This window comes from Triticum dicoccoides, chromosome 1A (assembly GCF_002162155.2).
Source record: "Triticum dicoccoides isolate Atlit2015 ecotype Zavitan chromosome 1A, WEW_v2.0, whole genome shotgun sequence".
NCBI lineage: Eukaryota > Viridiplantae > Streptophyta > Magnoliopsida > Poales > Poaceae > Triticum > Triticum dicoccoides.
The window spans coordinates 134,373,874-134,388,337 of NC_041380.1; positions in this window are offsets into that span (position 1 = coordinate 134,373,874).

The window sequence follows — 14,464 nt, forward strand, 5'->3', positions numbered from 1 at the left end:
GGACTGGACACGTCCGACCTGCGGAAAATTCGTCCGGCGGCGGCGGATGGAGGGGATCTAGGGTTTCAAGAGAGGGGAATCGAGAATTTCGGAGGGGGGGGGTGTATTTATAGGCATAGAGGGAGCTAGGAGTGTCCAAAAGAGGTGCGGTTTTCGGCCACGTGATCGTGATCGAACGCTCTAGATGGTGGAGAGGGTTTTGGTGGGTTTTGGGCCAAATTGGAGGGGTGTTGGGCTGCAACACACACGAGGCCTTTTCGGTCCCTCGGTTAACCGTTGGAGCATCAAACGAAGTCCAAATGGTACGAAACTTGACAGGCGGTCTACCGGTAGTAAAACAAGGCCACTTGGCAAGTCTCGGTCCAATCCGGAAATGTTTAATCCCCACACACGAGAAGAAGGTAGAAATGACCACCGGAGGAGAACGGAGCGCCGGAATGCAAAATGGACAACGGGGAAAATGCTTGGATGCATGAGACAAACACGTATGCAAATGCAATGCACATGATGACATGATATGAGATGCATGACAACGACAACAACACACGGAGACAAGAACCCGAACACGAGAAAATAAAATAAATTAACGCCGGAAACGGCAAGAGTTGGATTACATATTAGGTAAATCATATCCGGGGTGTTACAACACTCCACCACTATGAAAGGATCTTGTCTCGAGATCTAGGACTGGAAGAACGCCGGGTACTCAGAACGGAGGTGATCCTTGCGTTCCCAGGTGGCTTCACGGTCGGAATGGTGTGACCACTTGACTTTGAGGAATTTGATTGACTTATTGCGAGTCTTGCGTTCAGTCTCTTCAATAATAGCAACGGGGTGCTCACGATAAGAGAGATCTTCTTGGAGATCAATGTCTTCAAAGTTGATGGTGCGGTCAGGAGTCTTGAAGCACTTGCGGAGCTGAGAGACATGGAACACGTCATGCACATTTGCAAAGTTTGAAGGAAGCTCGAGTTGATAGGCGAGATCGCCTCTCTTGCTGACGATCTTGAAAGGTCCCACGTATCTAGGGGCAAGCTTCCCTTTGATACCGAAGCGACGAGTACCTTTCATTGGAGAGACGCGGAGGTAAACATGATCTCCGATCTCGAAAGACAAATCACGGTGCTTACTATCATAGTAGCTCTTCTGGCGCGATTGCGCTGCTTTGAGGTTATCTCGAGTGACTTTACACATCTCCTCTGCCTCTGTGATTAAGTCATTTCCTAGAAGTTGACGTTCACCGGTTTCAGACCAGTTGAGAGGGGTATGGCACTTCCTGCCATACAGAATTTCGAATGGGGCCTTGCCCGAACTTGCTTGAAAACTGTTGTTGTAGGAGAATTCAGCATAAGGAAGACAATCCTCCCACTTCATGCCGAAGGAGATCACACAAGCCCTGAGCATATCTTCAAGAATCTGGTTGACACGCTCGACTTGACCGCTAGTTTGAGGATGGAAAGCTGTGCTAAAGCGGATGTTGGTGCCCATGGCCTTCTGAAAAGAATCCCAAAACTTGGAGGTAAAGATGCTGCCACGGTCTGAAGAGATCACCTGAGGAATACCATGCAGCGAGACAATTCGAGAGGTATAGAGCTCCGCCAATTGAGTTGCAGTGATAGACTCTTTGATAGGCAGAAAGTGAGCCACTTTAGTGAGTTTGTCGATGACAACGAATATAGCATCATTGCCACGCTTGGACTTTGGAAACCCAGTCACGAAGTCCATCTCAATGTGGTCAAACTTCCATTATGGAATGGCAAGAGGTTGGAGGAGACCAGCTGGCCTTTGGTGTTCTGCCTTCACTCTTCTACAGACATCACACTCATTCACGAACTGAGCAATCTCGCGCTTCATTCGAGTCCACCAATATGCCAGCTTGAGATCCTGATACATCTTCGTGCTCCCAGGGTGGATGGAGAGGAGAGAATTGTGAGCCTCGTTCATGATCACTTTACGAAGGTCACCTTTGGGCACAACAATACGATCCTCGAAGAAGAGAGTATCCTTGTCATCAAGGCGGTAGCACTTGTACTTGGGTTGACTCTTGGCAATCCCAATCTTCACCTTCTTCACCATAGCATCAAGAAGTTGAGCCTCGCGAATCTGGTCTTCCAAGGTAGGAGAGACTTGAAGGTTGGCGAGGAAACCTTGAGGAACAACTTGCAAATTGAGTTTGCGGAAAGCTTCACAAAGCTCGGGTTGATAAGGCTTGAGAATCAGACTGTTGCAATAAGCCTTCCTGCTCAATGCGTCAGCAATCACATTGGCCTTGCCTGGAGTATAGTCGATACTCGGATTATACTCTTGAATCATTTCGACCCATCGAGTCTGCCTGAGGTTGAGATTAGGCTAAGTGAAGATGTACTTGAGACTCTTGTGGTCAGTGAAGATGTCCACTTTTCTTCCCAATAAGAGATGTCTCCAAGTCAAAAGAGCATGCACAACTGCCGCCAACTCAAGGTCATGAGTGGGGTAGTTCTTCTCGTTGGGCTTCAACTGGCGAGAGGTATAAGCCACAACTTTCTTTTCTTGCATCCACACTGCACCAAGACCTTGGAGAGAGGCATCGCAGAAGACCTCGAACGGTTTGGATTCATCAGGAGGAGTCAGAACTGGAGCAGTGACCAATTTCTCTTTCAAAGTGTTGAAAGCGATGTCACATTCCGGAGACCAAACGTACTTGACGTGCTTCTGGAGAAGATTTGAGAGAGGCTTCGCGATCTTTGAAAAGTTCTCCACGAACCTTCGACAGTAGCTTGCGAGACCGAGGAAGCTACGGAGTTGCTTCACGTTCTGAGGTGGTTCCCAATTCACAATTGCAGACACCTTCTCAGGATTCATGGCAATGCCCTTGGAAGAGATGATATGCCCAAGATAAAGAACCTCATCGAGCCAAAACTCTCACTTTGAGAACTTGGCGTAGAGCTGGTGTTCCCTGAGCTTATCGAGTACCGAACGCAAGTGCTTGGCATGATCTTCCTTGTTCTTTGAAAAGACCAGAATGTCGTCAAGATAGACCAAAACAAAGTCATTGGTGTAGGCGTTGAAGATGAAGTTCATCATGCGAGAGAAAGTCGGAGGAGCGTTGACGAGGCCAAAAGACATGACAGTGTATTCATATGAACCATAGCTTGTCCTGAAAGCCGTCTTGGGAATATCTTGCTCACAGATTCGAATCTGATGATAACCCATACGAAGATCAAGCTTGGAGAATACTTGGGCACCTTTGAGTTGTTCGAACAACTCGTTGATGTTGGGAAGTGGGTACTTGTTCTTGATAGTCTTCTTATTCAATGGACGGTAGTCAACACAAAGTCGGTCCGTTCCATCCTTCTTCTTCACAAAGAGTACTCCACAACCCCACGAAGAGGAACTAGGTCGAATGAGACCCATTCGCTCTTGAATATCGAGTTGCTTCTTCAGCTCCTTCAACTCTTCAGGTCTGAGCTTGTAAGGACGTTTGCACACTGGTTCCGTGCCAGGCTCAAGATCAATGACGAATTCAACTGGCCGGTGCGGAGGCATTCCTGGAAGCTCTTCTGGAAAGACGTCTTGATATTCGCAAACGACTGGAATTTGCGAGATGGCATCCAATTCACCCTTCTCATTGAGAGAAAACAGACGGATGGTATCATCACGCGCGGCAAAGACAATTACATCCTCAGACGAATGAGTCAATTGAATCTGCCTGGCTGCACAATCAAGCTGAGCCTTGTGCTTAGAAAGCCAATCCATTCCGAGAATAAGATCAATATCCGAGTCACCAAGAACATTTGGAGAAGACAAGAACTTATAGTCACCCAAAGTGATTGTAACATCCGGAACGCATACTCGAGATGTCATTTGACGGGCCGGAGAGACAATAGACAACGGTTTCGGCAACACTTGAGTAACAAAATCATGCTTAGATGCAAAAGGTCTCGAGATGAAACAATGCGATGCACCAGTGTCAAAAAGAACTCTTGCGGGAATATCGTTAACAGGAAGGTTACCCATGATGACATCTGATGAGTCCTTTGCTGAGCTGCATTCACCATGTTGACCTTGGCGTACTTGGGGTTATGCTTGACCACAGTTGTACTTGCCGATCTCACAGGAGGAGGAGGAGGGAGACACCTCTGGTTGAAGAACTTGTTGGCATAGTGACCCTTCTGTTGGCACTTGTTGCACGTGACCTCTGAAAGCGGACGGTGATACGGAGCACTCGATCTTGGAGCTTGAGACGAAGTCTTGTTCTGAAAGCCAGGGTTGGGTGGGTGGGAAGATCCACTGCCACCTTTGCTCTTCTGATACGGCTGACGGAACGGAGGAGGAGGAAGCCAATACTTCTGCTGCTTGGCCACTTGAGTAGAGGAAGAAGGAGTAGCATCTCTGACTCGCTTCTTGGAAGCATCACACCTTAGTTGAGCAGCCTCTTGCTTCAATGCCATGTTGTAGAACTCATCGTACCTCAAGGGCTCAAAGAGAACAAGAGCTAGCTGGATTTCTTCTCTGAGACCACCCATGAACTGGTATATCATGCTCTTCTCGTCAGGGACGTCCTGCTTAGCAAAGCGGACGAGCTTCTGAAACAACTTGTTGTAGTCATAGACAGACAAAGAGCCTTGCTTCAGGTTGCGGAATTCCTCACGCTTGCTTTCAACCACGCTCTGAGGAATATGATGAGCTTTGAAGTCTTGACAGAATTCATCCCAGGTAATCGCACGACCACCTCTGGAATCTTTGTACTGCTGGAACCATTCTGCAGCTTGGTCTTTGAGTTGGAAGGAAGCGAACTTGACAAAGTCCTTAGGCCTTACATTACTGCACTCGAAATGCTTGCACAAGTCCACGAGCCAATCGTCAGCATCAGTTGCCTCAACACAATTGCTGAAGGTCTTTGGCCTGTTAGCAAGGAACTGGTTGAGTGTAGCAAAGTGATTTTGATTGTTGCCTTGGTTGCCTTGGTTCGCTTGGTTGCGCTCTTGAAGAATTTGCATGATCAACTGCGTGTTTGCATTGGCAGCAGCCATCACAGCTTGCCATGCCTTCGGAGGAGGAGGGGGTGGTGGCGGATCCTGATTCTGATTCTGATTGCTGCTCTTAGCGGGAGCCATCCTGAAGAGGGTGACATCCGTTAGCACATTGACAGATAAAATGAAGCTGAATCAAGCGGGATGAAATTGCAACATATAGTCTACACATCCGAACAGAATGAACAAATGTATTCCACTTGAAATGGTCACATATCCATAAATTGAGAATCCACTTAGAATTTAGGTAGAGGAATAAATCAACAAGGTACGGATCAAGATCGAATACTTGGTAAGAAATCCCAATCTCAAACCAAATATCCGTGGAAGAAGAGCTAGAGCTATAAGAATTCCCACCTATGAAACTCCCGAACCTTTCCGGTTATGCAATCAGGTGTTGGGGATACAGGGGAAGCATAATATCTCACCCAAATCTAGCAAATCCTACATCCAGCTGTATCCATCCTTCAACACATAACCGAGAAAAACTTTGGAAACCATCTACCTCAACCTTCGAAAAGCATCCGTTATACAAGTTATGGCAATACTCCCGAACTCCCGCCCCAGTACTGGGTGGCGTCGAGGTTATCTCACCAACAACTGCATAAAAGAGATTTTCGATGTCGACATACTAAACTCAGGTATTCCAGAACTGCAACGATAAAATTGTGACGAAAACACCTCGGAGCTCAACTCCCCGGGACACTGCCACAACCCCTAAATGAAAGGAGGCACCAAGAACAATGTTCTCGTCACAAATCCATCGGAACCATTCCAAGATACCCGCGTGATCCTAAATTTTTTTAGTGAAATTTGAGAAGAGAAGAGTCAAAACTCTATGTCAGGATGCCTTACCAGAGCGATGAAGGGACTGGGAAGTAAAAAGAATTCCTAAACTCTCCGATATATAATTCCTAAATGACTCAAAACATTTTTTATAGACTCAACCCGGCTGCTAAAAACGATCAAGCAGTGGGGGCTCCTAAGGTCGGGGAAGGCTCTGATACCAACTTGTAACGCCCTCGATGCGGCTATATCTCCTACGTGTCGAAGCACGACTTAGAGGCATAACCACATTGGAAGCAATGTCGCAAGTTAGGCAATCTTCACAACATCCCATGTAATATAAATAATAAAGGGGGAAGGAACATAGTTGGCTTACACTCGCCACGTCAAACAAAGTACACAAATAGCATTACATCATCCAATCACTCATGGCCCGACTATGGTGCCAAAATAAAAGACCAACCCAACATGCGACACGGTCCCGATCGCCCCAACTGGGCACCACTACTGATCATCAGGGAAAGACATGTAGTATCGGCGTGAGTCCCCGTCGAAATCCCACTTGAGCTCAAGCGCGTCATCTGGAACGGAGTCGTCTGGCCCTGCATCTGGTTTGGAAGTAATCTGTGAGCCACAGGGACTCAGCAATCTCGCACCCTCGCGATCAAGACTATTTAAGCTTATAGGTAAGGCAAGGTAATATGTGGAGCTGCAGCAGGCGACTAGCATATATGGTGGCTAACCTGTTCGCAAAAGAGAGCGAGAAGAGAAGGCAAGGCGCGAACGAATAACTAGAGAACAACCTGCGGCAAGCATTACTCCAACACCGTGTTCACTTCCCGGACTCCGCCGAGAAGAGACCATGATGGTAACTCACACAGTTGATTCATTTTAATTAATTTTAGGTTCAAGTTATCTACAACCGGACATTAACAAATTCCCATCTGCCCATAACCGCGGGCACGGCTTTTGGAAGTTCAAATCCTTGCAGGGGAGTCCCAACTTAGCCCATGACAAGCTCTCACGGTCAACGAAGGATATACCTTCTCCCGAGACATTCCGATCAGACTCGGTATCCCGGTTCTACAAGACACTTCGACAAGTTAAAACAAATCCAGCAACACCGCCCGAATGTGCCGACAAATCCCGATAGGAGCTGCACATATCTCGTTCTCAGGGCACAATCGGATAAGCAATCTGTACAACTAAAACCAGCCCTCAAGTTTCCCCGAGGTGGCGCTGCAAGGGGCTCTAGGATGGACCAACACTCAGAGGAGCACTGGCCCCGGGGGTTTTAAATAAGATGATCCTCGGGCTCCGGAAACCCAAGGGAAAAAGAGGCTAGGTGACAAATGGTAAAACCAAGGTTGGGCATTGCTGGAAGAGCTTTATTCAAGGCGAACTGTCAAGGGGTTCCCATTATCACCCAACCGCGTAAGGAACGCAAAATCCGGGAACAAAACACCGATATGACGGAAACTAGGGTGGCAAGAGTGGAACAAAACACTAGGCTAAAAGGCCGAGCCTTCCACCCTTTACCAAGTATATAGATGCATTAAGATAACAAGATAATATAATGATATCCCAACAAGAAAAATAATGTTCCAACAAGGAACGGTCTCCAATCTTCACCTGCAACTAGCAACGCTATAAGAGGGGCTGAGCAAAGCGGTAACATAGCCAATCAACGGTTATCTAGGACATGGTGGGTTAGAGGTTTGACATGGCAATTTGGGAGGCATGATAAGCAAGTGGTAGGCATTGTAGCATAGGCATAGCAAAAGAGTGAGCATCTAGCAAAGCAAAGATATAAGTGATTTCGAGGGTATGATCATCTTGCTTGCAAAGTTGTCAGAGTTGACTGGATCCTCGAACGCAAACTCAACGAGCTCCTCATTAGCGAACTCGTCTCCCGGCTCTACCCAAACAAGACAAACAAGCAAAATGGACACAATCAACCACGTGCAAAGCTCAAAAAACATGATGCAAACATGGTATGCTATGCGGGATGCGATATGTGATGCAAATGCAAGGTTTGACAAGGAATGAATGAACCTGGCCTCAACTTGGAAATCCAAGTGTGCCACTGGAAAGGTGAGATGATTTCACTCGAAAACGATATAAAGAACGCCGGAATCGGAGACGCGGTTTGGAAATGGCGAGCAATTCAAATATGGCACCGGTCTGCAATAAACAGCAAGTAGCCATCTAAATGCAACAAGACAAACATGCTACAACACTCAAACATGGAAAAAATACATGGCAGTGATCCATTCATGATGCTTAACAAAAAGGAACACTGAGCTACGGCCAATTCATCCATTAACAGGTTCAAACAAGCATGGCAAAAGTGCAATTGGTGAACAGATCTCAGACTTGGTGAAATTAACACTTGTCTGGAATTTCAGATCAGGTAGCACACTTTGGAGCATGAAAACTATATGCTATAGGGCCTGAACATGGCAAAGTAAAGCATGGCATGGAGCTACTCAAAGAGCTTAACAAAAGTCCCTTAGTGACCTTGAGCCAAAAGGAATCATGAGATACAATTGCAAGCATGTGAACATGGCAAAAACATAATCAGATCACAGACTTAGAGAAAAACTGGAGCATGCAAATCAGATATCAAGTAGGCATGTTCACAAGCTCGATGCACTCACTACACAGCAAGGCATGACAATCTAAGCATGCACCCATCAAGAATACACATTATACAAGCTAGACATGGCAAGAACAATAACATAGCATGCACGGATCAACTACAACGTCCTCGGCAAAATCCCTAACAAGTAGACAATCTGCCCAGATTCACAAAATAGCAAAAGTAGAGCTCGATTGACTCAAGCTAGGGTGCTCCATAATTGCAAACAAAGGCATGGATGGATAGAGCACTACAAGATTAACAAATCACCCTTACTGATCATCCTCAAAAGAGGCACGGATCACTAGGAAACAACATGACCATATGGCATATTGGTAAAAACAGTCCAAGGACTTAGTGGAATTGCTAAGTCCCTGAAATCAGCATTAACGAATGCACCACTTTGTAAGCTTGTGCTAGTCACCACACACATCACAAAAATACATGGATGGCACCTCTGGAAAGATGACAAATCCCATAACAAAACATATGTAGAGCTCAGGGGCATATCATGCACACAATAATCATGGCAAAAATGACAAATAGCTATTTGGAGCAGCAGATCTGACAATTATCTCAAATAGCACTCTTCTAACAGCATTTCGGGCATCAAGATGAACTCAAATGAAAATGATGCAGTGAGATGAAATGATGTGCTCTCTAAGACGAACATTTTGATATGCTATACGCCCAAAACGGATCTACGGATGCAGAGATATAGCATGATGAAAATGGCAAAATAATTAGGGTTTTCGGGGATAAAGTCAACCCTAAATTCCAGATCTCAGATCTGAGGCGCGGAAGTCGAGGTTCGCCGGCCGAAGCTTCGAGGTCGCCGGAGGAAGAGTCGACCGGAGTGGGGAGGAGGAAGGAGCTCGCCGGAGCACCGGCGAGGGAGGGAGAGGCGGCGCGCGGGCGAAGGCGCGGGCGGTGGAGGTCGCCGGGGCCTTCGAGCGCCGAGTCCGCCGGCGTGGAGGAGCTCGATGGCGGCCTGCAATGGCGGCGGTGGCCGGCGCGGAAGCTCGCCGGAACGGGTGAAGGCGGCGGCGGGGCGAAGGCGCAGGCGGCGCCGCGGATCCGGGCCGCGCGGTGGAGGGAGGCGGCCGGGCGAACCGGGCGATGACACGTGGTGGCGGCGAGCGGACCGGACACGTCCGACCTGCGGAAAATTCGTCCGGCGGCGGCGGATGGAGGGGATCTAGGGTTTTAGGAGAGGGGAACCGAGAATTTCGGAGGGGGGTGTATTTATAGGCATAGAGGGAGCTAGGAGTGTCCAAAAGAGGTGTGGTTTTCGGCCATGCGATCGTGATCGAACGCTCTAGATGATGGAGAGGGTTTTGGTGGGTTTTGGGCCAAATTGGAGGGGTGTTGGGCTGCAACACACACGAGGCCTTTTCGGTCCCTCGGTTAACCGTTGGAGCATCAAACGAAGTCCAAATGGTACGAAACTTGACAGGCGGTCTACTAGTAGTAAAACAAGGCCGCTTGGCAAGTCTCGGTCCAATCCGGAAATGTTTAATCCCCACACATGAGAAGAAGGTAGAAATGACCAAGGGAGGAGAATGGAGCGCCGGAATGCAAAACGGACAACGGGGAAAATGCTCGGATGCATGAGACGAACACATATGCAAATGCAATGCACCTGATGACATGATATGAGATGCATGACAACGACAACAACACACAGAGACAAGAACCCGAACCCGAGAAAATAAAATAAATTAACGCCGGAAACGACAAGAGTTGGATTACATATTAGGTAAATCATATCCGGGGTGTTACATCAAGGCAAGTGGATGGTCTTCTCCTTCAAGGAGGAGAACATTACGGAGCTTCGAGCAGCCGGATACTTGGCAAAGGAGATCACTCACCGCCTGCCGACCGAGGGACAAATCATCCCCATGCCGAAGCCGTCCTCTGTGGGAGTTCAACCCGAAGAAGCATCAGACCCTGGTGAGGCTCTTCGAGACTACTCACGAAGGCGCATGGAAGTTGCTCTTTAAGGGCAACGAGAAACCACCGGCCATGGATTCAGACCGTGGTTACGATTGTAAACACCTCGCCAGCGTGGTATGCTATTTTTCGATGTATCCCCAACTTAATCGTTTCGAGGATGATGTCTGAGCTTATCATTGCATTTCCAGGACTGGATGGAGAGGGCGAAGCGGATCCAGTGTTCGGCTTCGCTGCTTGAAGAACCGGTCATCCCACGTCTAGCGAAGATGCTGGTGCCGATGCCTTATAAGGCACCGAAGAAGAAGGCCAAGAAGAAGGCCAAGGGGGGCAAGAGTGGCCCCGTCGCAATGGCACTTCGGATGTGACGTCCGAAGACGATGAAGCTCATTCCTCTGTCCCTGAGGACAATGGCGAGGAAGAGGAGGAGGAGGAGGAGGAAAACAACCCTCCCCCTGGAGGAAAGGAAGAAGAAGAGGGCGGCTTCGGCGCATCCAGAGGCGGAAACGCCCAAGAAGGGGAAGTGTGCCCCAGCGGTCAACACCGCATGGGACATTGATAGCAGTCTGGAAAGACGCCCCCGCGCTATGCCCCATGCCACATCGTAAGTGACACGGCTCGCTCATGCGCGTATCCGGCCCTTTCTCTTCATTATCTTGACATAGTTAATCGTGCTATTGCAGTCTGGCCCACGACCTTATCCAGCGATCCTCATCTGGAGGTTCGTTGGCTCCGTCGGAGATGGCGAGCATGTCGCTAGCGCCTGCTTATTCCCCCGGGGCCAGGGATGACACCGAAGTGTTATCCCAAAGGACCGCTCCGAACCAGGGAGGAGACCAGGACGCTGTCCGGGAGGCACCACAAGGTGATACCTCCACTGTCGGACACATGGGGGAGCCGATCCCCATGGAGATTGGTGAAGAGGGCCGCATCTAGTTCGGCCCTCAGCCGAATACGATTCCGGAGACGCATATGGCTCCAGAGTCGGGCAAGCATCCCCCTTTGAAGGAGGGGGGGTGCGTCGCTTCCACCGGTGGCCCCTATCCATCTAGGGGCGCCGGATAACCTGATGGAGGCGCTTGGAGGCGCCTCCGTCGTGGATGAGCACCGTGACCTTATGGGTGCGGTGATCGAGAAGATTCAGTGCACCAAGAGTGGACTGAATGAAGGCTGCAGCAGCCTATTGACAGGTTTCGAGGTAAGAAAGAGAAAAACCCCATGTAGACAGTAGCCCCCGAGACACTATCCGGTGTTCGGAAAGAAGAACCAGATAGAGGATCAATCTTTTGTTATAGGAGAGTAACGTAATATGTATGAATAAGCAGGCGTCGCTGTTGGCCGCGACCTCACATGCTGCCGAAGTCTCTGAACTAAGGCAGAGGCTGGAGTGGACCGAGAATGAGCTCGACGAGGTTAAGGTTCGGCTCCAGGAGAAGCAAGGTGAGTGATGACTTGCCGTGTGTTCGGAAAGGATAGGCATTGTATATTGACCGCGGTGTCGTAATATGTGCAGGAGCTGCGACCGAGGTCGAGGCCCTGAAGAGGGACCTGGGCGAGGCCGAGGAGAAGGCTGTCCAGTAGCAAGCCACCCGCAAGAAGTCCAAGGCCCATGTCAAAGAAGTCCAGCAGGAGCTCCAAGATGCGGTGAAAAAATGCGAGGCATTGGAGCGTGATGCATCGGTTCAAGGGGCCGAACTCGCCAAGGCTCGTCAGAGCGCGGAGACCGCACAGAATGAGGCCCAGGCCGCCCTCCAGGAGATCCAGGAGGCCAAGAAGATCACGGCAGGTAAGGCATTTAAGATGCAAAGCAAGTATGCGGAGAAGAAGTACCTTTTACTAACCCGGGTTCGGAGTTCCCCAGGAGCTTTTGCGGTTTTACCACGCAGTGTATCAGACGCCACGGAGTTCTATCAAGCCAAAGGAGGGGGTTCTACGGAGAAGCTATTCTGGTTGCAGCATGCGGCACCAGAGCATCCTGTGTCCTTCACCGATCAGCTGAAACAACTGGTGGAGCTGCATAGGGTGGCCGAACTAGCCATGAAGGATTTGATAATCCGGCTATGGCCAGCCGAAGCTATGCCAAGCAGCTACTTCGGACTCATGAGGCAGATGGTGAACGCCTGTCCTCGGCTGGACGTCGTCAAGCGCTCGGCCTGCATTGAAGGTGCACGCATGGCCTTCGCCCGTTGCAAGATGTGGTGGGCGAAGATGGATGCTGTCGAGGTGACCAGAGGGCCACCAGAGGGCAAGGAGCACCGCACACCCGAACGGTATTTTGCGGATATCCTGGAGGGGTCTCGCCTTGCAATAGTACAACGTTCGCAGGACATTGTATTTGAATAAATGTATTCGTGTTGCCTTTGCCTTCTATTATAAAAAACAAAGCCCATTTTGTGATATGATTTTGTTGTTCTTTAATTGTTTCCTCCTGTGCGGCCGTGTTGTATGTAATCTGAGGGTTGACCAGTCGTCGGCTTCTGCCCTCATGTAGGTAGTACGAAGGTGTTTGGGATGGAATCTAAACAATCTTGATCCAATTATATGGTCCTTGAAGGAGTTGTTTAGCACAACGAACAAGGCAATCAGACTATACGGCTTAAACGCCCTCACTTAGCCATAGGAGTTTTATAATACAGCATGGGCGCAGCCCCTGGTTCAAGCCAGGGTGCTGTCATCATGTGATCGGGAAGTGCCGATCTTTCGCATAATGCGAAAAAAATCTCCAACAATTTGTAACCCTCGAACAGCTGACCGGCTCTCGCCGTATCATGACAGTCAGTTTTCGGCCTTCTCTACTGAGGTGCTTATCTAGTCAAGGCTAGGGCACAATCGCAGTAGTTCTCCCTTTACTACCCTAGCCGATTTAGCGGAACGTAGGGTAGCAAGCATAGGAGCCGGGCAACCCAACTATTAACCAAAGATATGACTCGGAGCCAATGCATATAATGCTAAAATCGGGGTGCTGAACTTATCTTTAAGGATTGTTTGGGCTCTGTTGCCGTATCGTGGGGCGATGGGGAGCCCCTGGCAAATATGAAACGTACCAGAGTGTACGGTTGCTAGAAAATAAGTAATTTAAAGGAAAACAGAGGGAGAACAGAGATAGGATCTGGGGCCCTTGAACTTGGATCATGAATTGCTTCCATTATAGTTGGGTTAATGCGTCCAAGCACATTGGTACAAAATAGTGCAATAAGCAAATGGCTATCTGACATGCCACAACCGGAGGCGAGCTATGCATGGGTCCCGAGAACAGTTAGAGTAATCGTTGGATTGGCCTCTAGGGCTGCCCCTGTGCGCCTGTGCTCCATGTCGATCCGGTGTATTTGTCCTTTGACATGACCATAAATCAGGCCGTCAAAAGAGGCTCGCATAAGAGAAACCTGCGAAAAAGGGAAAAAGGAAATAGTGAAGTTATATGTGTGTCCGGGATCGGTCTAGCCGAACTGTAGATCCCGGGCTAGCTTGTGCCTCCGTCGATGCCCATGGAATTTTGAGTGCGTAATTTTGTACGCGTGGTACGAATGCCACTACTTCATCGGGACTGGGACGGAGGCCGAATTGCTAATAGAGCTCTTGACGAACCGCACTGTCCTGTTGCAGTGTAGTCCAGAACCTCTTAATAATGTCCAAGGGCTCGGCAGCCGTACTATGGTGCTACTTGAGAAGGCCTCTCTGTACCTCTGCTACTAGGGCGGCGGTGTGTTCTTCTGTTCGGAGGGAGCGTTCAGTATTGCCATTGACTGTTATGACGCCGCGTGGACCGGGCATCTTGAGCTTGAGATAAGCATAGTGTGGTACTGCATTGAATCTAGCAAACGCGGTTCGTCCGAGCAGTGCGTGGTAGCCGCTGCAGAAGGGGACGATATTGAAGATTAGCTCTTCGCTTCGGAAGTTGTCCGGAGAACCGAAAACCACCTCCAGCATGATTGAGCCCATACAACGGGCCTCTACGCCTGGTATGACTCCTTTAAAGGTAGTCTTTGTTGGTTTGATTCGTGAGGGGTTAATGCCCATCTTCCGCACTATGTCCTGGTAGAGCAGGTTGAGGCTGCTACCACCGTCCATTAGG